This window comes from Protopterus annectens, chromosome 5.part0 (assembly GCF_019279795.1).
Source record: "Protopterus annectens isolate FY-2018-M chromosome 5.part0, PAN1.0, whole genome shotgun sequence".
NCBI classification, from domain to species: Eukaryota; Metazoa; Chordata; order Ceratodontiformes; family Protopteridae; genus Protopterus; species Protopterus annectens.
In genome coordinates this window covers 1,299,989,548-1,300,011,830 of record NC_056735.1, presented here as the reverse complement: position 1 = coordinate 1,300,011,830, position 22,283 = coordinate 1,299,989,548, and the positions used below count along the sequence as shown (strand labels likewise).

Sequence of the window (22,283 nt, the reverse complement as noted above, 5' to 3'; positions counted from 1 at the left end):
GCCCAAAACTTTAGTCAGCTTGAGCTGAGTTGACTAAAAAGACAAATTTGGGTGCAAAGCCCTTCAGAGCTTTCCTGCTGCTGAAGAGAGTGCTCCTCTGCAGGCTTTTGAGGATCAACAGTCAGCTTGTGCTGTTCCATTGCTTGGTAGATACGTTCCCTTTGGGGAAAAAAAACATTTGCATATTATTTTTAATGTTCAATTTTACTTTCCTGATGAGGAAAGCATGTTTTAAGGTAGGAATATGCGTTTTTATTGACTGTATGTTTAAATCTAAACATGTATCTTCTCCTGCTCAAGTTTCACTGGACAAAAGCAGTTTATTACCTCCGGCTCAGGGTCTTTTACAGGCTATTGACCCTTTTTATCTGTTGGTTTCTGGTAAGAGAAAAAGAGATTCATCTTTTCCTGCAGTGATTCAAGAAACTGAATCTAGAGAGGAGTGTGATGGGACAGATACAGATTTTTCTCCTGAGGTTTCTGATTCAGACTCAGAGGAGGGTGTGTTATCTGAATCTTCCTGTTAAGGATTCTCTTTCTCTGAAACTATTTACAGAATGTGCCAGTGTTTTCAGCGGGAGAACACTGAGGCTTCTCAGTCCCTCGTAAATATTGTGAATTGTTACAAGCAGAATTCCCAGAACCTCCTCCCATCCCCAGTGTTGTTAGCATTGAAAGATGTGTTTGTCACAGCCAGTGGTTTCCTTGATAGCCAGCTTGCTGCAGCTAAGGAAACAGATAGAAAGTACAAAGTTCTTCAGTTTGATACACTCATCCCAGGTCTGATGCTACAGCTATAACTTTAGTTAACCCAGCTGTTGTTAATTCTAATCCTTTACCTTCTGACAAGGATGGTAAAACTGACAATTCTGGAAAAAAGTATATGCTTCTACAACTTTAATTATTATAATATTGAATTCTCATGCTCATATGTTAAAGTTTAGGTTCATATGTGTGTACTAGGCTAATGACCAGTAGGACCCTTGTAAGCCTAGCTATGCAACCCAAATTTGACCCACAAATTTGATTTATATAGGGGGTAATTTACTGACTACCTCTGTCCATCAGAGACCTTGGTGCCAGATCAGGGGTGAATTTCCAATTACTCACCCATTGGTCCAACTTTCCCTTAAATTGGGTTAGGGAGGAACTCGGCTTCACATGGATAAGGAGCCTGTTCCAAAGAATAGGAATTCTCTGAGAAACATATCTGTCTTTCCAATATATCCTGTTTATGTCACAAGAGAAATGTATGTCTTTTGATCTAGTAGCTGTGATGCTGTTTGTTTTGTACATGTGCAAAAGGTTCATCAAGTCAGTGTCCAGGGATGCCTTGTATGCCAGGCAAAGTTCACTTCTCAGAAATCTGTATGATACCGAATAAAGAGACTGGACTTTGAGGTGATCGCTGTAAGACATTGTATTTACTCCCTGAATTCTTTTTCTAAGGAAACTTTGTGGATATTCCAGTTGCTACATGTGTCTGGTCAGGTACATAGAGAAGGGGACGTTATACTCTATGATGAGTCTGATAAGAGCTGAGTATAGTGGTACAATGACTTCTCTGGGCTTAGATGCCATGCCCTTAGTTATAAGTTGAGCAACATAACAGGATTTTCTTACTACCTTGGACACATTACATTGGGATGAAATGGCTAGGTTTGAAATGTCCTCCAGGTCTATTGCCAAGTAATCTCCTACGATCTTATGATCATATGTTGGTTGAAGGCTACTTTCTACATGAGTTCCAAGATCCCTGACTAGTGAATCAACTTTTAAGGGTATTTTATTGATGACGTAGTTACTCTGAGTGGCTGACTTCCCAAAAGGTACTATAATGTATTTCTTGGCACTGACTTTTAAACCATGGCTTTGACAGCAAGCATATGTCTGTGTTAGACCTTCCTGAAGGATATTCTTGTCTTGGGGGGATTCATTGACTGCTCCCAGCAGTCATTTGTGAACTTTGTCAGCAAGAGGACATTGACACTGGTTTTTACCTCTGAAAATCAGATGCCAAAGAGGAGTGGGCTCAGCACAAAGCCCTAAGGGACTCCACTCATGACCATTCTCTTTGCTGAATTGGCCTCACTGATCCTAATCTCTTGGGTCTTATCCATGAGCCAGCTAACTATCCAGCATGTTATAAAAGGGTTTATGCCTAGTTCCATAAATTTGATGACAATGCCTGAGCAGGGTATTGTATCAAAAGCTTTAGCCAGATCTAGGTAGGCAGTATACACCACTTTCTCTTCATCCATTGACTTAGTGACTTATTTGAAGACCAAAAGCCAGGAAATAAACACAAACTAAAGCTCCAAAACATAAAGGGTGACAGACTGTCCAGAATACAAGTCCACATTTATTTTAAATATTAAAACACATCTTTCTGAAGATGTTCACCAGGCTCAGTAAGCATGACCTTCCTTTGACAAAGCCAAACTGAATGGATCCAGTGTCTGGAGGTCTCCTATGTCCTTGTTGATAGCTTCCATGATAATTATTTCTATAGCTTTGCAAAAAGACCAGTCAGACTAATGGGTCTGCATTTCCAGGATCTGTCGAAGGTCCTCCCTTATGAAGGGGGATGACCGTCGCAATCCCCCATTCTTGTGACACAAAGGCTGTTTTAAGACTATTATTAAATAGAGACTTCAGCATCCTGATAAGTTGTATTTTAGACTGTTTAGGAGGCTTCCGGGAATGTTACTGGAGCCCACTGAGGCTGTGTTCTTGGCTTTAGTGAGTACAGCCAATACATGATCCATTGTTATATTTGGAGGAGTTATGTTTGAGGGTATTTCTTAGGGGATGGTTGGGGGTGAGAGGGAAGTAAAGTTGGAAGTGAATTTGTCTACCATCAGGCTTGCTATTTCACCAGGTTTGGTGAATGTTGCAACATTAACAACCAGTTCAGCACATTGCTGTGTGCTGCCCTTGAGGTTCCTGACATAGCATATTGATCACTGCTGCAGTGGTCTTAGATATATGGGTTGTATTATGCCAAGGACATAACAGCCGGTCAGTTTCCAAAGCTGCAGGGCACCTTCCAAACACCCAAACTTTCAAGCAGTTCGAGCTAGGCTGACTAAAAGACAAGTTTGGGCACAAAGCCCTTCAGGGCTTTACTGCCTCTGAAGAGTATGCTCCTCTGAGGCTTTCAAGGATCAGCGGTCAACTTGTGCTTTCCTTTGTTGGGCAGATAATTTCCATTTTGGGGGAATAAAATTTCCATCTTCATAATGCTGTTGATGTTTTATTACTTTCCTCTTCAGGAAAGTTATTTTAAATCTAGGAGTGTTTTGTTTTAATGGACTGTTTTGAGGCTGTAATGTACTTTTTAACAGAGTACTCCTTTTTTTCTTGTCAGTTTAGAAATAGTGCAAAGTAACTGAAAACATTTTTTTTCCTGTGGAAAAATGTGTTTATTTTTCTTTTGTGAGGCTGGCATAGTGTTTTAAAGTGCTTTTTTCTGTGTTTTCTTTTCTATTAAAAAATAACTTTTGTGGACAAGTAGTTTTTATGCTCAATTGCTGTTTGGCTTCTCCAGGAAAGAGGCACCATTGTTGGCTTGACCATGGATGAGACTACCAGCCCCAGAGTCAGTCCTTCCAGCAACAAAAAGAAAATATTAAGTAAACAGTTCTTGCCATCACAGCAGACTAGTAAATTGCCTCAGCTGCAGGTTGGGGACTCTGCTTTCGCCATTTGTTGTACCTCAGACCACTCATCTTTTACCCCAGATCCCTCTGGTGTAGCACCTACAGCTCTACGGACTGGAGGTTAGCCATGTCCTCTGCAGCTGTTGGAGTCTCCTCAGTGGGCAAGCAAGAGCCACTCTTGCTGGTCCTGGGAGAGGGAATAGGGAAGGTTTCTCTATTGTGTCAGAATGATGTGCCCTTGCCTGGGGAAGCAGTTGCTGCCATTAGTAATGCAGTTGGCCTCATTTCTTCCTATCAAAAAAGAAACAGAAAACCAGTCATGTATCTACTCCTCCTCAAATTTCTTTGGACTGGAGTAGTTTACTGGGTCTGGCTCAGGGTTTAATTTAAGCTATTGATCCTTCTTGTAGAGTAGCTTCTGGTAAAAGAAAGACGGATGACTCTTTTCCCCAAGAGATTCAAGATTCTGAATCTGAACAGTAACATGCAGGAACAGATACAGTGTTTTTTCCTCAGATTTCTGATTCAGACTGAGAGGAAAGCACAATTTCTTATTCTCCCTTTGGGGGGCTGTCTTTCTCTGAATTTATTGCTAGAATGTCCCAGTGTTTTCAGTGGGAGAACACTGAGGTTTCTAAGTCAATCAGAAAATACAATGGGCTGTTACAGAAGGATTCTCCTGACCTTACACCCATTCCTCTTGTTCTTTTTGCTTTAGAGGATGTGTGTGTTACTGCATGTAATTTTTCTGATAGTCAGCCAACTGCCCATAAAAAGGCAGATAGCATGCATAAAATTCCTCAGTCTTTTATATTTTTATACACTATTCCCAAATCTGACCCATTGGCTATAGCTTTAGTTGATCCCACTGCTGCTAAACACTTAATTAATTATAATCCTACTCATTCTGATAAGGATGAGAAAATTATTGATAGGTATGGGGAAAAAGTGTATACTTCTGCAACTTTGAGTTTTAGAATTTTGAATCGTTGTGCTCATATGTTAATGTTTGCTCTGACAGATTGTGAAAGTATGAGGAATGTTTTAGCTGCAGTTTCTTATTGTGAGGAGGAAAAATCTGCTTTAAATACTTAGTTTCTTCTTTAGCACAGGTTGCTACTCATTGTTTGCAGTACGCATATGACTCTGTTGATACTTCTATCAGGGCTATGGCCACTGGTAATATTTTGAGGAGGTTTGCATGGCTGCATTCTCAGAACTTCAAAGATGATGTTAAAAATGAAATTTTAAATTCTCTCTTGGATAGAGATTTAGTGGTTGGCCCTTTTGCTGCACAGGTGATCAAAAGGTGGGATGAAAGGGCAAGCAGATCCAAGGAATCTAAGAATTTCCAGCCCTTCTTTTTCAATTGTCCAAGGGATTTTCTTTCTCATAAATTTTTGGCAAAAAACAGAATAAACAGTCTCAACAGAATTCAGGTAAACAAACATTTAAGAGGAAGTGGCAAGTGGGCTATAAAAAGAAGTCTTAAAACCTCAAAAAACAAAGGGCAGTCCAACAGTCCAACTGAATGACTATTCAAGAGACCTTGAGACTACCACCCACCCTGGTCCCTTTTCTTTTCAAGAAAGTCTGAATTTCCATTGTTCTCTTTGGCAACAGATTGTTTCAGACAAATAGCTTCCAAAATCATTCAACAAAGTTACAGATGGCAGTAGGAGGAAATTCCTCCTTTCTATGGGTCTTTCCTCATCTTGTAGATCAGCTGTTCTTCATTACATGCTGTCCCAAGGAGTGATAGAACCAGTTCCTCCTTCCAAGGCTGGGAAGGAGTTCTATTCAAGGATTCTCCTAATGCCAAAGAAAGAAAATGCTTGGAGACCAGTTCTGGATCTTTCAGGAGGGATAAAGTGCAGGGGGATGTGAGACACCAAGGACAGATGTAACCACATAACTATCAAGCAGATGCTTGCCCTGATCAAGGCGCTCAATTCTCTGAACTGTCTTTGGTTCCCAGAAACTCTTCAAGTGGTTACAGACAATACCACAGGCATGTGGTACATCAGCAAGCAAGGGTGGAACCAAGTCGTACCCCCTTTGTAGACAAGCCATATCAGCTTGGGATATAGCTTCACAGCACAGTCTTATTCTGCAGGCATCCTACATTCCATCAAAACAAAACTGTGTGGCAGACAAGCTAGCAGGACCAGAGCAGACACTCACAAATGGAAACTAGATAAAGGGTCTTCCAAGATTTGATATATCTGTAGGGACCTCCTGAAGTAGACCTTTTTGCCTCCTCTATGAACAATCAACTGGCAAAATTCTGTTCCAGGACTCCATGAAAGAAGGCCTGAAAAACAGATGCCTTTTCTTTTCTTTGGACAGGAATGTTCCTATATGGCTTTTCACTCTTTCCTCTAATATCCAGGGTACGTCTGAAGATTCAGAAGGAATCCCCCAAGATCATTGTGGTGACTCCCTTCTAAACCAGGCAACCATAGTTCTCCCTTCTTTTGGAAATGGATCTTCTTACACAAAAACAGGAGTATTTGATACACCCTGACATCGATCATCTTCAACTGACTGCCTGGATGATAGGATCTTAATTCTTTTTAAGTACCTGTTTTCTTAGAATGTGCAGCAGGCACTAATAGAATCAAGAAATACTGCTACTAGAAGATTATATATTGGCAAATGGAGAAGGTTATCTAGTCGGTGCCAACAACATAACCAGCACCCATTCAAGACTAGTCATTCCCTAGTTTTACAGCTTTTGTGTGAGTTACTATCCTATAGTCATTCTTTCTTATTCCTCTATCGGGTTCATTTATCAGCCGTTTCAGCCTGTCTTCCCATGGATCCTCCTTTTCAAGCCAGTCTCATGTCAAAATGTTCTTGATAGGGGTTTTGCATAAGAGGTTTTCAAGTAAAACAGTGACCCTCCTTGAGATCTTAATTTTGTGTTAAAGAAGCTAACGCTTGTTCCATTTGAACCAGCTAATGTGGCTGATTTGAGGTTCTTACCATGGAAAAGAGTTTTACTGATTGCTCTGACCTCTGCAAGATGGGTATCTGAGTTGCAAGCTCTTATGGTGAATCAAACCTACCTATTATTTCTTAGGGACATGGTTTCCTTGAGAACTAATCCTTCTTTTATGCCTAAGATTGTATCTGAGTTTACTTTAAGCCAAACTATCCATCTCCCTGTTTTCTTTCCTGAACCTAAATATAAGGGAGAAAGGATATTCCATACCTTGGATATTCACAGACAACTCAGGTACTATCTTGACAGAACTAAATCTTTCAGATCTTTGGATCAGTTGTTGATTTCTTGTGAAGGTAAGAAGAAGGGACAGCTTGTGTCAAAACAGACTATTTCCAAATGGTTTCTGAAGGCTATTATATTTTGTTATACTCACCATGACAAATCTATTCCAGGCAGGATCAAGGCTCACTGTACCATAGCCTTGGCTTTATCTTTGGCTTTTTGGAAAGGGTTGGATTCTAGAAGTATTCTAGAAGCTGCTACTTGTTCCTCTGTACATACATTTACAAAGCACTATAAGCTTGATTCCTTCACCAAATATATATCAAGTTTTGCTAGGACCATTTTCCAGAATCTCCTGAACCCATCTCCCCACTCCTCCCAAATATTGTTAGCTATGGTGATCTGCCCATATAGCTAAGGCTACTGCAGCAGTGACCAATATGAAGAACATAGTACAGTTGTGTAAGCTGAACTTACTATAGCAATAGATGTTCAAATAATCACTGCTATAGTAGCCACTCCCTTCCTCCTTTTGTCTTGTTTTTTGGCATGTTTTTTATGCCAGGGTGAGGACATTTATTTTTGTTATTCCTAGCATTGTCTTTTCAGGGCTCATCCTCCCTTTCTGTGCTGGCAGAAAAGCTCTGAAGCACTTTGCGTACAAAGTTGTCTTTTAGTCAGCTCAGCTTGAGCTGCTTGACAGTTTGGGAAATTGGAAGGTACCCTGAAGCTTTAGAAGCTGGCCAGCTCTTATACCCATCATAGGATACAACCCAAATAGCTAAGACAACTGCAGCACTGATTATTCGAACATCTACTGTTATGGTAAGTTCAGCGTTCACAGCTGTACTATATGATGTCTGAAATCAAATGTACGTAATTATGTAGTGATTTCCAACTTCAATGATTTCCCAGAAAACCACTCTATAACCATTCTATAAAGAACATACCAAAAATACAAGACAGAAATCTGGACATTCTGTGAAAATCTGGCCATTTGAGAGGTGGGGCAAGAACACAGCACTGTTAGAAAGTTTTCTCGTGTTAGACTACCTCTAACAGTATCTGATTTGGCTGGTGGCTTATAGGAAGAATACTAAAACAGCAAGGAAGTGTGCCAATATCTTCACTGGACCACTGTCAGAATATAAACAGAACACTGGGATGTGAATCTTTGCAAGTATATAAGAAAGTTCACAAGAACAAGAGGATAGGAAAAATAATTACTTTTCCTGACTCTTCTTAGGAGGGTTTCTCTCAGTTAAATTTCGGCAAGTCTTTTGGATTTTTGGTACCATGATGGGAATATATCCCATTCCTAAGTCAGGCTATGGTTAAATTTCATGAACTAAGTATTGTTTCAGTCTTTGATATTAGCCAAAAGTGCTCTTCGCAGTACCAACAATGTGCCCAGACTCGACTCCTTCTGTAATTCATATGGAGTTACTTGTATCAGTAGCATGTCTAAATACATCTGCAAATTCTTTTTTATCAGACCTGTTGCTCCTACTACTACTGCTGGAACTGTGGGTATCCTTCATCTACATTGCTTTAATTTCTGGTTGCAGATCCTGGTATTTTATGACTTTGTGTCTTTCTTTGTATGTAAGACAGTGTAATCACTGGATGTAAGGATTTCAGTGATCATTTTATTTTTTTGTCTTTTTTCCTGCACTACCGTATCAGGTTTTCTCACATCAATTTTTTGAGCTGTTGGTAATGAGCAATCCTATGTGATATACATTTCATCATTCTCTAAATTTCTTTGTGGTTCATGTTTCCAATGCTTCTCATCTACTTCAATATTTTAGTGTCCGCACAATCCCCAATGCAATAGTCTTGCCTCATTATTGTGCCTTTCAGTATACAGGCCTTCTGCCTTAAGTATATCACACCCAGCAACAAGATGTGCAACTTACTCCAGTTCTTTTTCACAGAACCTGCATGTCTTTCTCCCACTTGTTCAATGGACTTTGTAAACCAACATGTATGTAGTTCACTATCCTGGGCCACCATTATGATATTTCTGTATCAAAAAGTTTACTACTCTGAAGTTCAAAACTGTGATAAGGAAATTCTTCTTCGCAAAATTCCCATTTTCCATCAGAAGTTATTTCTTTCAAGGAAACATTCAAGGGGGAATATTTTAGATGGCTTGTAGGTCAACCATTACTGCCAAAAAAAAAGATGCAGACATAATAAAGTCTTGAGTTTCAAAGTAGACTGTCTTATACATTTAAAGATGTTATGAAGGATAGTAATCAGGGACCTGACTATAGTCTCCAGCACCTAAAAAAAGGCTAATAGGTTGTCCAAATCTCCATTAAACTGTCAGGATGTATATTATGCTAGCAAGGCTGAACCTGAAACTATTTCAGTCAGCATGTGTCCAGACTGAGAAAATAGCCCCCTAGCATCATTCCTGTTAGTTAATGATTCGAGGCTACTAGATAAATATGGTAAAAGGTTTATATAATCTAGTACCTTAGCAATTGCAACATTAGCTTTTTAATATGATTTCTTATCTGAGTTTGTTCCATTTTAGAACAATTTTAAGAAAATCTTTATTCCATTCCTAACAATAACATCACCTCAGTAGACAAAGCAGAGATGAATACACTGAAATGTTATTATGAAACCATGGCTACTGCTACATAACCTGCAGTGTCAGGGGAAAATGTGAGAAGGCTAGCTTGATGTAGAACAGCGTCTTATATTTACCACATAAGATAATGAGTTATGGATGCTGTGATGACACATTTTATTAAACCAACCAGCTTTCTGGTCATTGCAGGATTTTGTTATAATTTCTTGTACATCTATATATATATATATATATATATATATATATATATATATATATATATATAATCTGGATGGAGAGATGACAGGGCCCACATGGAAATACCATAAATTCAGCAAGCAAAGGAGAGTAGTATTGCTGGAACTGAATTTATCTTCAGGTCCTGGTGAGTACCTTCATGAGGAGGTCCCTGTTTTTATAAAATCTCAACAAGACGACACTGATATATAAACTGCATTTTATATAGCATACATCATTGACTGAAATAAGTTAAAAAATAAGAAAGATAGCTGGATGCACAAGTGCCATGATAACAAAGTGCCCAATCCTGGTAGGCACACTGGTGCCAGGACTGGAGAAAATGACAGTATAGAATCCTTATGACATGGGAACATTCCTTCCATGGGCTTAGGCCAGGCTTAGGGGAATTAGTTGTAGAGGGTAGTCGTAGTCCACAAAAATCACAAAAAACTGATAGGCCAACAAAGAGCCATAAAGATGATAGTGTGGACTATTTTGGATAAGAAAGAAATTATGTGTTGTTACTATTGTAGAGGAAGCCCAGAATTTCCAGATAGAAGATATTCAAAAGGATTAAGAGAGAAATTAGAGGAAAGAAAAAATACTGGCACAAGAAAAACTGTCAAAAGCTTCAAATGCAAATGTGTGTTGATTAATGCAACAGATTCATGAAAAATGTTATATAGACCCAGAAACATTGGGCTGTTTGGAAAGAGAAGTGACTGAGGAAGTGTAAAGTTATAACAAACAAAATTTAGAGACTTTTGAAAGGTATAAAAAAATCATTGACATGGGAAAGAAAGAGAGATCTGATATGGTACAATATTTATACAGAGGAGAAAGCCAAACTAATCAATACAAAAAAGGCACCTACAAAGATATTCAAAGAGAAATACAGACAGCCGGTCAGCTCAGTGCTGGACAGCTCATGTCCACTTCCATCCTCGAGGCATATATCCAATAGGAGTCATGATCTATGCATACTGGAAGTCTCAGCTCTGGTGTGGGTTGAAACGGCTTCTCTGGGCCCATCTGCTTTCAAGGTTGTGTAAAGGGTTTTTTTCTCTTTCTAGAAAAACAGTCTCTTGCCCCTCGGATCCACACCCTATTCCCTCCTTAGCTATGAGCTCTAAGTCCATCAGGCCTATTCCACAGGGACTGCGAGTTCCATCTAGCTTCCACTGAGTTCCCATAGAGGAACTCCCCCTTCTTCAGATACCTCCCCTGAACATCCCCCAGTGGAGATCCACTGGAAGAGAGCATGCAAGAGTACTCTCATAGATTCTGTGCTAGAATCTCTCATAGAGGATACTGACTTTAATAAAGGAGAAGTGTCCCCCGGATCACCACCAGATGATGTCTCCTTTGGCAACATCTTAGAGATATTCAGGCAAAAAGGTGGTTGGTCTTCTGATAATCAACAAACAAAAATAAGTGCGCTATGCTAAAGTCCCAACGTACTCAGAACCAAAGTAAATCCAAAAATAAAAGTAGCAGGACACTGCTGGAGTAAAAGCAATATAAAACACTTTATTATGAAAAGAGAGGTTAGCGCTTTCGGGATAAACCCTTCCTCAGACAAAATTAAAATGATAAAACAACCATATTTAAAAATACAACTAACCAATCATTTGCTTACAAAAACCCGCCTATTCTGTAAAGTGGGCTTAATGGGTAAAACATCATTAAGACCCGGAAACCTGTGTGCCATTAAATCCACAATCCATTTGGATTCTGCTAATGCTGTTTTATGTTTAATGTCACCCCCCCCTACTGTTGAGTCTTATGTTCACAATACACCTGAACTTAAAACTATGTGTGGGATTCAAACTAATATGTCTGTATAAGGCATTGCTCAAATCACAATTTCTAATATTGCTTAAGTGTTGCAAAATCCTCACCTTAAACATATTGTTCGTCATACCAACATAAAATCACGTACAATATTCACAATTCGCTAAATAAACCAGATGTTGTGTTCTACATGTGGCTCTACCCTGTAAATGAAATACTTTATGTGTAATGGGATGCTTAAATTCTGTTTCTGTATTTATATAGGTGCATGCCTTGCACCTGCCACATGTATGAGTACCTACACCCATGGTAAATGCATGTTCTTTATCTTGCTGTGTTTCTTTACATAGTACATCCTTCAGATTTTTATTCCTTCTGTACGTGAACATGGGGCGGTCACCTACAACATCTTTAAGACCCATGTCACTAGTTAATATGTTCCAATTATTCTGCACTATGTTACATATATCTTTCACATTACTGCCATAAGTAAATAGCAGCTTTGGTTTCCCTTCCTTACACCTACCCATATCAATGGAATTATGCTCATTCCTATTCGAATTTCTCATCCAAGGTTTGTACCTGGTATTCCTATGCCTTTTGTTATCTTCCATGACATGATTTACCAAATGTTTTCCATAGCCTCTTTCTAAGAAGCACTGGTCAAGCTTGCACAATTCCTCAGCATAGTGTGCATCCTCCGAGCATACTCTGGAAATTCTGCTCACCTGACCTTGGATGATGTTTGGGAAAACATACCTTGGATACATGCTGTCGAAGGACAGCAATGTATTCTGCCAACAATCTTTTCTATATAACCCTGAGGTGAAACCTTCATCTGTTTGTTCCACATATACATCTAAAAATTCTATCTTTGTATAAGAAGTTTTGGCACTAAATCTCAAAAATGTGGTGGTGGAATGGATAAATGTGAGAAAGTGGTCAAAGGAGGCCTTGTCACCATCCCACAAAATAAAAATATCATCTACAAATCTGACATACAACCAGATGTAGTCTCTCCATTTGTGATTGGTCAAAATCTCCTTAGATTCCCACTTCGACAAAACAAGATTTGCATAGGTATTTGCACAGGGGGTACCCATCGCTACCCCCCGTGCTTGCCTATACAAAGAGCCTGCTCCCAAAAAAACATTGTTATCTAAAACCAAAAACAACAAATCTTCCACTAAATGTCTCAAGTGATCAGTGGCTCCCAAGTTTTTGATTGTTTCCCCAACAGCTGTTATTCCGTAGTCATGTTCTATCACTGTAAATAAACTATTGACATCCAGAGTTGCCATTAATAACAACTTACCCAACGGTTTGGCTACATCAGCCAAAAGTCCCAAGAAATGCCCTGTATCTAGTAAAATGTTGTTAATTTTATCCATATATGGTTTCAATGTGAACTGTAACCAAATTGAAACATTCTCAGTGACCCAACCCCTACCCGAAACAATAGGTCTTAAGGGTGGGTCACTGAGAGATTTATGAATCTTAGGCAATGCCTTAAATATTGGGGTTACTGGTTTATCTATCCAAAGAAACTCATAAGTCTCTTTGGTTATTTTCATTTCTTCTAGCAACACCTGTAACTTTCGGTGTACTTTGTCAATGATCATTCTGACCTTAAGGGGATTGATTTCTTCATAAGCTCTATCCATTATCAACATGTTTCTTAATTTATTGTCATAACACACAGTGTCAAGTACAACAATCGCTCCTCCTTTGTCCGCCATCTTAATGGTAATTTCCTTGTTATCCATCAACCCCTGTAATGCCTGTTTCTGTATCGAGGTCAAATTATAATATGTACTAAAATTCCTATCATTAAAGTACTTATTCAGATCTCTCTCACAACCATTCAAAAATAAATTTAGAGACGGTGTGAGGCTAGGTACAAAACTGCTAGGTTTTTTAAGTTGAGGATGGTTCACTTCTTCCTTATTAAACAATAACCTTAGCATAGTATTCCTACAAAACAGCATTAAATCAAAAATAACATCACTATATACACACATCCTACTAGGTACAAAGGTTAATCCTTTGTTAAGGACATTTAGTTCTTCAAAATTTAGCGTATAGCTAGATAAATTGTATACAATACCAACATGTAAATGATCAGTCACTGAAATGTCCTTCTTCTCTTTTCCACAATTCTGTCCTCGCTGGAGGACCTCTTCCATGCACCTTTTTTCTTTACAGGTGCCGGAAGATTCCCCAAAAAATGCATGGCACCTTGGCTTGTTTTCGGACGTGCTCCTGGGTTGTTGATACAACCTTCTGCTACCTCGGGTATGTTACTCGACAAGCCAGAAAGTTCCTTTCCCAATATGCCAGTAACCACTGAACTGGATGGACATAAAACAGCATTAGCAGAATCCAAATGGATTGTGGATTTAATGGCACACAGGTTTCCGGGTCTTAATGATGTTTTACCCATTAAGCCCACTTTACAGAATAGGCGGGTTTTTGTAAGCAAATGATTGGTTAGTTGTATTTTTAAATATGGTTGTTTTATCATTTTAATTTTGTCTGAGGAAGGGTTTATCCCGAAAGCGCTAACCTCTCTTTGCATAATAAAGTGTTTTATACTGCTTTTACTCCAGCAGTGTCCTGCTACTTTTATTTTTGGTCTTCTGATAATCCTTCTCCACAGGAATCAATATTTTTTGGAAGCTTTCAATTCTGGCCCATCTACATCTTGGGTTACCCCACCCCATCTACATCTTGGGTTACCCCCCTCCCAACGTGGACAAATTCATCGATTTCATTTCCTGCTGGGCATGTAAGGAGCCACATACTGTTGAATCCATTCCTGGATGACCTGATAAATTCTTAGCTCCTCCAAAGGATATACTCCACTGGAGCAAACGAGTCCCAGTAGATGCCATGGTGGAGTCAGCAGCCACTAAAAAAGAGCTAGCAGAACAGAGCTCTTCTGTCCAGCCATCAAGAGAGTCTAGGGTACTGGACAGATTTGGAAAGCAAGTGTTTGCCTCAGCAACCTTTGCCTTGAGGTCTCTTAACTACCTGGTGCATTTCACAAGACTACAGAGAGATCTGACTAAGGAGCTATCAAATTCTCTCTCTGTCTCTCTTTGTCTCTCCCTCTCTCTCTCTCTCTCTCTCTCTCTCTCTCTCTCTCTCTCTCTCTCTCTGAGTCCATGTCTGCAGAGGATTTCCAAACATCATTCTCTCAACTGGCCAATCTTTTGCCAATTTTAAACTCTTCCACGAGGTTGATCTCTCACACAGCTGAAGGCACCTTCTGGGCTGTTGGTTCAGGCATTGCCATAAGGAGACATGCTTGAATGTGTCTGTGCAACTTTGCATAGCCTTTCAAGACACCTTTGAGCAAAGCTTCCTTGATGATGCATCTTTATTTGGTCCAGTGGTAAAAGAATCACTTACCCACAGTGAACAAGGAAGGAAGACTCTGTCTGCCATGGGAATCAAGTTTTCTACCCACAATAAGCCTTTTCTAGGAATCAAAGAGGTGGTAAGAAAATGTGGCTCCATAGATCTCAGGGGACCTTTCCAAAATCCACTTGGGGACAACTCCTCCAGAGGCTTAGGAGGCATTTCCAATGGCAGGTGTCACCCTAGACACAGAGGAAGTCCACAAAATCAGGATTTCCATGGTTCTCTTCCAGATACCTGAAGTCACCTCTGGAGGCAATTGGGGGACTATTGTCCTTGCACCCAGATGCCTGTGAAAATATAATAGAAGGTTCATGGGTGCTAAGAAAACATCCAGAGCTTATTCTATTCCATTTTCCAATTCCCTATCTGCAAAAGAAAGAAAGAAGCTTCTCTATGTTCCACCTAGTCAAAGGACGGCAGCAGCACTAAAATTTGAAAAGCTAGTAGAAAAATAGTCATCCAAGAGGTCCGACCAGACCACATAGGATTTGAAACTTACGCTTATTTTTTAAAGCCCAGAGAGACAGAGGACCTCAGACCAAATCTGGATCTGAGAAAACTGAATCAGTATGTGAAAAAGACAAAGTTTTGAATGGTCATGGTACAGTCCATTCTGCCATTTCTTTGCAAGGATGATTGGATGTGCATACTATCACATCAAATTAGACAGGCACTTCAAAACACATTTACATTTTTGGCTGGGACCCAGTCTACCAGTTCACAGCCCTGCCCTTTGGACTCACCACAGTTCCCCAGGATGTTTACCAAATGTATGGCAGTGGTGGCAGCTCACCTGAGACTCAAATGATTCCAAATTTTTCTATATATAGACGAATGGCTCCTCACTGGCCCCTCCATGCATCTCCTTCAACAATCCAGGGACTGTTTGCTTCAGATTTGTCAGTCACTGAGAATAACAATCAGTTATGGCAAAACAATGTTGACACCAGTTCAGAACCAGGTGTTTAATGGTGCACATCTGAACAGAACAACATAAACTGCTACATTACCAGCTCATCCCATATACATGCTCAAATCTCAGGCTCATCAGATCCTTTCCTATCCATCAACTCCAGTCAGATTCGTTCTTCAAGCACTGGGATCTATGGCAGCAGCAATAGTATTACTTCTCTTAGCATGATACTATATGTGTGTTCTTTAATGGACTCTAGCTATTCAGTGCTGTATTCTTTGTCAACCCGTATCCTTTTTTTGCAATTCAGACCTACAACATGTCTATTGTCTGGTGCATCAACAAACAGGGAGGGCCTCTATCTTTCCCTCTATGCAGGGAGTCTATAAGAGGGTGGCAATGGATGATCTCCACAAACCGCTGTCTAGATGCAATGCACATTCCAGGGAAAACCAACACGTTAGCGGACAAATTAAGCAGGTCCATTCTGATGCCTCATGAGTGGTCTTTCAATCAATCTGTGGTGGAAGGGATTTTCCATAGTTGAGAAGGGATTTTGCATCACTGGTACCAAACTTGCTGTGACCTCATAGCGTCCCCTCACAGCAACAAGTGCAGCAAATATTTTGCCCTGATCCTCCTTTAGGGGGAGTCACATAGAGATGCTCTAGTCCATGTTTGGCCATCCGGCCTCCATTATGCATATCCTCCACTTCCCTTGATTCTCAAACTTCTATAGAAAGCAACCAGGTTGAAGAGCTCAGTCATCCTCATTACCCCCAACTGGCCTTGGCAGGTGTGGTTTCCCCTTCCTTTGGTCTCATCGTCATTATCCTCAATGGTTACTGGACCAAGCTCCAGATTTCCTCTAACACCCCTCAGGGATGAGTCGCTTCAATATCCAGGCCCTCAAACTTGACTGAATGGTTTCTACACTTTCATTAGTTGTCAGACAGCCCAGGCTTTTTCTCCTTAGGCAACCAATAAAGGATCCTTCACCTCCTGGGGTTTTGACTGTCATGCTGCAAGGGCTGGCTTAAAAAACATTTGAACCTTCAGCAAAATATGATGTAAGATTTCTTTCGTGGAAAACAGCCTTCCTAGTAGCTATCACTTCTGTAAAAAGAATTTCTGAACTCCAGGCTTTCTCATCAAAGACTCCCTATATTATTTTTCATAAATATAGGAATGTTAAGTTGTCAATCTCGCCTTCATTCTTGCTGGATGGGTTCGGAGCCGATCCTCGGCTCCGACTCGGCACTTGCTAAGCTCGAGAGCTAATTTTACCAGCTCGAGGCAACCCTATATCCCATGATGCAAGGCGGAGATTACTTAGATCTCGTTTGCCGCTTCGCTAACGAGGTGCCTTCTTTTACCAGCTCTTGGTAAGTGAACTTTTCAGAGACTTTTCGTCTACCCCCCTTTAACTTTATATATATATTTTATATTTTTGTTAATTATCGACTCACCTTAGCCCTATTCCCGTCAGTGTTCCCTTCTTTTTGACTAAATATTCCGTTGTCCCTAGTCAGGCCTTAGGCCTTCCCCTCCCTAAATTTTTTCCTGTCAGGGATTGTTTGTGTGTGACTGTGTGTTTTCCCTGGTTAATTTAATTTAATTTAATTAATTTAATTTAATTTGTTGGACTGAGTGTTTTTTGTGTGTGATTGTGTTACTGTTGTTCATCGACACAGTTATGTCGAAGGACACTAAGGTCTCAGGCTTCAAAAAGTGTGACTCGTGCTGTCAGAAGATGTCTCTGACAGACAGTCACACTTCTTGTGTTTATTGCCTGGGACCTTCGCACCTGCAGGACTCTTGTGCTATCTGTCATGCTTTCAGCCCAAGAGTCCTGCAGGAACGAAAAAATAAACTCATATTAAGGGGCTTATTAAAGCCCGAGAACTCCCCGACTAAGTCGGTGCCGGGGAAGCCCTCGAAACCTGTTAAGCCTTCGGCTCAAGCTTCCAAGCCGTCGGCTTCAGGTCCTTCCTCACCAGGCTCGAGATCGGCTCCGGCCGGAGCCGATCTTTCCATGCCAGTCTCAGTATCGGCTCCATCCGGCGCCGATACTACCAGATCCAGACACTCAGTGTCGGCTCCAGCTGGAGCCGAAGTATCTTCGGCTCCGATGGCTCCATTGATCTCAAAAAAGAGATCTCGATCCCCTTCAGTGGAATCTATACATTCGGCTCCGAGATCACCTTTGCTCTCGGAGCGGAGCCATCGGAGCCGATCTTCTCGGTCATCCAGGCTATCTGATCACGACCTTGAGAGAGTGGTGAGTAGACTATTAAAGTCTCAGGCATTGGCCCAAATACTCCATAGCCCATCTCAACAGACGGTAGCTATATCACATCCACCGAGCATTCCTCCTCTGACTCTCTTACAGAGTTCGGAGCCGGAGCTCCTCGGAACCAGTACCGTTGTGACTTCGGAGCCGATACCACCCCTTTCGGCTCTGTCGTCCTCGGCTCCGATTTCCTCCTTCAGACCTTCATTGGAGGGATTCGCCTAGTCTCTCTCGGCTCCGAGGGCAGTGGCATCGGACCCTTGTCCGACCCCGTTCTCCCTCTCGGAGCTTCGGCGTTGGTGAGCTCGGCCCCGACATCTGCCTTGGAGCCTTCCCTCTCGGTGAGGCCTGGGGTTCCTATCTCTTCGGAGAGGGAACTTTCTGGTCTCTCTGATGGGGGAGCCTTCGAGGTGATGAGGAGTGTACTAGCCCCTGGGCTTAGTCAACGGACAGTTCCATCAGCTCCTCCCACTACAGTGCCTGCTGACGTCTCTTCCCACTCTCTTGCTCCCGGACCCAGAGATCCAACGCCTCAGGTTTCCCCATTGGGAATATCTTCCTCTTCCGAGGCTTCTCCTGATCCGTCAGGAGAACCCCCGTGTAAGAGGACATGTAAGAGGAAACATTTAGACTCCCCTGAGTCTACTACATCAGATACTGACTTGGATGAGTTGGAGGGATCCCCAAGGTCCTCCTCTGAGGATGTCTCATTTTCAGACATCCTTGAAATCCTTAAACAGAGGGGGAACTGGCCCTCCCTTAATCCCTCCGAGGACGAGTCAGTATACCTGGAAGCGTTCGGATCTTGACCCTCCACCTCCTGGCTGTCTCCGCCTTTCGACCCTCTCATGGAGGTAGTGGCTCGGAAGGCGTGGATGGCTCCAGATTCGGTGGAACCTATCCCTAGGAGACCTTCAAAATTTATTACTGCCCCACAAGATAGACAATATTTAACAAAGGGTGTCCCAGTTGATGCCATGGTGGTGGCTGCTGCCACCAAGAAGGAATTAGCTGATCCTTCAGTACCTGTCCATCCTCCTAATAAAGATTCTAGGACTATGGACAGGTAAGGTAAGCGGATTTTTTCTTCAGCGACTTTTGCTATGAGATCGCTGAACTACTTATGCCACTTCACCCGCCTTCAAAGAGATGTTCTTAAAGAGTTGGGAGAAGTTTTACAGGATCCGTCAGCTGCTGGGTCTCAGGATAAGATTAGCTCACAGCTAGGAATCCTTAACTCCATTGCTAACTCCTCCATGCGGCTCATTTCTTATGCAGCCGATGGAGCGAGTAGGGCCGCAGGCACAGGAGTGGCTTTAAGGCGTCAGTCCTGGATCCGGCTTTGTAATTTTGCAGACCCCTTCAAGGCGTCTTTCACAAACTCCCCCTTTGATGGCTCGACCTTGTTCGGTCCTCAAGTGAAAGACACTTTGACTAGATGCGAACAAGATGGCAAGACTCTTTCTGCCGTAGGAGTCCGTTTCTCAATTCAGGCCAGATTTGCTCTGAAAGTACTGGGTCTTATGGCTGCTGCCATAACACTTCTTCCCCTCGCCCGCTTTTACATGCGGCTTCTACAATGGATGCTATTTACCCAATGGTCCTTTCAACAACTTCCCATGTGTCACGAGATCATAGTAACTCCAACTTGCAAAAGACATCTGACTTGGTGGATATCGTCCCCTCAAATCCATCAAGGCAGACCTTTTGTTCCTCTTCCCCCGGTTGCCACGGTTACATCGGCCGCCCCCCTGATGGGGGGGGGGGGGGGCATTATCAGAGCAGAATGGTCCATGGCACTTGGCAACCTTTCGAGTACCATCTGCACATAAATGTTCTGGAGATGAGAGCAGTGCTCTTAACGTTGCAAGCCCTCAACGGCTCTCTTCCCCTGGGAACTATTGCAGTCCAAACGGACAATATGTCCGTAGTGTGGTATATAAACAAACAGGGTGGAACCAAGTCCTATCCACTGTGTCGAGAGGCTCTCAGACTTTGGCAATGGGCAATCTCCTCTCACCGGTTTCTGATAGCAACGCACATCCCCGGGAAATCCAACATCATAGCGGACAGATTGAGCAGAGCTATTCTCATGCCTCACGAGTGGTCTCTCAAACAGTCAGTTACGGAAGAGATTTTTCAGAAGTGGGGTCTTCCTTGCTGCGAACTTTTCGCTACACCTCAAAACAGCAAATGCCCAGACTTCTTCTCTCTCTTCCCCCTTCCAGGCCATCCCCCCAGAGACGCTCTAACCCAAGATTGGCCCCGGGGACTTCTTTATGCCTTTCCACCTTTTCCGCTGATACCTCAGCTAATTCAGAAAGCAACCGCTTTGAGAGCCAAGTTGATTCTCATTGCCCCTTATTGGCCTCGACAGATATGGTTTCCGTTCCCACATCATTACCTCTTGGTACAGCCATGGCATCTGGACCCGGTTCCAGATCTTCTGACCCACCAGTCGGGTCAACTGCACCAATCCATACCTTCTCTCAACCTCACTGCTTGGTTGCTCCACTTCCATCCTTAGCCAGGCTTCCTATGATTTCTAATCCTGTACGGGATATCATAGTAGCTTCCCTAAAATCTTCTACCAGAAAGATTTACACTAGTAAATGGCGACATTTCTCTTTCTGGGCAAAAGCTAGGAACATAGACCCCTATACTGCTCCAATTCATTCGGTATTGGACTTCCTAGCTGACATTTTTCATTTAGGATCCTCTTCTTCCACAGTGAAAGTTCAACTGGCAGCCATTTCAAATTTTCATATAGGCTTTTTGGACCACAACATTATGTCACATAAACTTTGCAAGGCATTCCTTCGAGGTATCTTTTTATTGAAACCTCCGATTAGAGACCCCCCACCACAGTGGGATCTAAATTTAATTTTAACATCCTTGATTCTTCCCCCGTTCGAAACTGCAGCTGCCTGTTCTTTGAAATTGCTTTCTTGGAAGACACTTTTTCTAGTTGCCATTACATCTGCCAGAAGAGTATCTGAGCTTCATGCTCTCTGTGTTCGCCCTCCCTATCTAATATTCCACAAAGACAGGGTATCCCTAAGAACTAATCCGTCTTTCTTACCAAAGGTGGCATCACAAACTAACCTAAATCAATCCATTGATCTTCCAGTATTTTTTCCGAACTATTCTGATAGAGCTGAACAAAAGTTACATTATCTCGATGTTCACCGCCAACTCAGATATTATCTGGATAAGACAAAAATTTTTAGGAAATCTGATCAACTATTTCTATCCTATGCAGAGAACATGAAAGGCCTTCCAGTTTCTAAGGTAACTTTATCTAGGTGGCTGTCTTCTGTGATCACTTACATTTATCAGCTCAGAGGCAAAGAGTTGGTTTCTAACCCAAAAGCCCATTCTACCAGAGCTCTAGCTACATCTACAGCTTTTCAAGCTAGACTTCCAATAGACACTATTTGTGCAGCAGCCACATGGGCCTCTCCTCATACCTTTGTTTCACATTACAAATTAGATTTGGTCTTCAGAGACAGAGCAAATTTTGGTTCCACCGTTCTCAAGAGTCTGTTCCATTGAGCCACCCAGGATAGAGGTGCTAGGGACACGGTCCCATCCAGCAGAATGAAGGCGAGATTGACAACTTAACATTTAGAAGTTATGTACCTACCATAACGTTCCATGTTAGTTGTCTTCTCTCGCTTCTTTCTTGCGTCCCTCCATCCCCTAGCCTGGTCAGACCGGAAGATTATACATCTTCTATTAAGAGGTTATTACCTTTTTTCTAGCTGTTCAACTCCTAGTGTCACTAGATTATGTTGATCCTTTCTAGAGGGTTATGATGTTATTTAGTATCCTTATTTTCTTCCTCCTCTTAAGTTGGAAGAAAATACTGCTATTTCTTTAGCTACCAAACGAGATCTGATTAATCTCCACCTTGCATCATGGGATATAGGGTTGCCTCGAGCTGGTAAAATTAGCTCTCGAGCTTAGCAAGTGCCGAGTCGGAGCCGAGGATCAGCTCCAAACCCATCCAGCAAGAAAGAAGGCGAGAGAAGACAACTAACATGGAACGTTATGGTAGGTACATAACTTCTAATTACTTTACAAACAAACCCTTCTATTTACCTAAAATGGCTGCTAAGACTAACAATACTTTCATT

The 22,283-nt window shown here is 41.7% G+C and overlaps 1 protein-coding gene across 1 annotated transcript in view; it reads left to right on the top strand.

The window, feature by feature from the left end:
• The window catches only part of UPF3A (UPF3A regulator of nonsense mediated mRNA decay), a 1,027,051-nt gene that overhangs the window by 764,323 nt on the left and 240,445 nt on the right, over positions 1–22,283 (top strand). The window lies entirely within an intron of this gene.